Below are 1,082 nucleotides of genomic sequence, written 5' to 3' on the forward strand. Positions count from 1 at the left end.
GCGCACACCCTGCACTGCCCCACTCACCCCCGCACTGCCCTGTTCACACCCGCACGGACTCCGGACCAGCGCGGGCCACTGGGAGGGACCGGGACCCCAGTCCCTCCCCGTTGCGCCCTGGGACGGCACACCGGGGTGCACCCCAGTGCTCACCACTGCTCCCCAGTGCTCCCCGCACCAGCCCGGGACAGGGCACCGGGAAGAGGCACGGATCCCTGGTGCTCCCTGCTCCATCCCAGGACAGGGCACTGGGAGGGATCCAGTGCTCCCCAGTGCTCCCCATTTCCAGCCTGGGATGGGACAACAGGAGAGAGACAGCTCTCCAGTGCTCCTCGCTCTGGATGGGTGGGGCATGGGGAGACATCCTGGGATGGGGCACTGGCAGGGCCTGGTTTTCCTTACTCCAGTGTGGGCCAAGGCACCAGGAGGGGTGGCACAGCTCCCCAGTGCTCCTTGTTCTGGCCTGACACAAGGCCCCAGTACTCCCCAGTGCTTCCCAACGCTCCCTGCTCTGGCCCAGGATGGGACACAGGGAGAGACACAGGCCCCCAGTGCCCTGTTGCTTGTCCCACATCTGACCCTGGATGTTCTGGGGGTCCCTGTGTCCCTGTGGTGGGGCTCTCCATGCTGAGCTGTGTCACAGGAGGAGCAGCAGGAGCCAGGCAGGGGCTGTGGCTCAGCCCTTCGTGTGTCCCCAGCAGACACAGCCAGGGCAGGAACCTCCCAACAGTCCCAGTGGGTGTTAAACAGGAGCCAGGCACAGGGAGATGGTGCCTGCAGACATTCAGAAGAGTCTGCGTTGCTTTTCCTTTGCTTGTCCAGAGTCTCGAAAACAGGAATATTTTGACTCCCTTGGCAGATCTGCATTTTTTCTGCATTAATTAGGAGTAGAAAATAACCTCCAGGAGTAGCAAATGCCTCTTGGCACATCCCCTCTGCCCCTTGCAGAGTGCTTCAAGCAGCTCCAGAGGCCTCCAGGATGGGAGTCTCAGACCCTCTGGAAAACACAAAGATTTGTAAGTATTCAGTAACATTTACAGCAGATTGGGAAGGGGATGGAGCAAGGGGCTCTGGGTGCGTGG

Source organism: Empidonax traillii, unplaced genomic scaffold (assembly GCF_003031625.1).
Source record: "Empidonax traillii isolate 1590-97213 ecotype Southwest subspecies unplaced genomic scaffold, ASM303162v1 scaffold124:size1682992, whole genome shotgun sequence".
NCBI classification, from domain to species: Eukaryota; Metazoa; Chordata; class Aves; order Passeriformes; family Tyrannidae; genus Empidonax; species Empidonax traillii.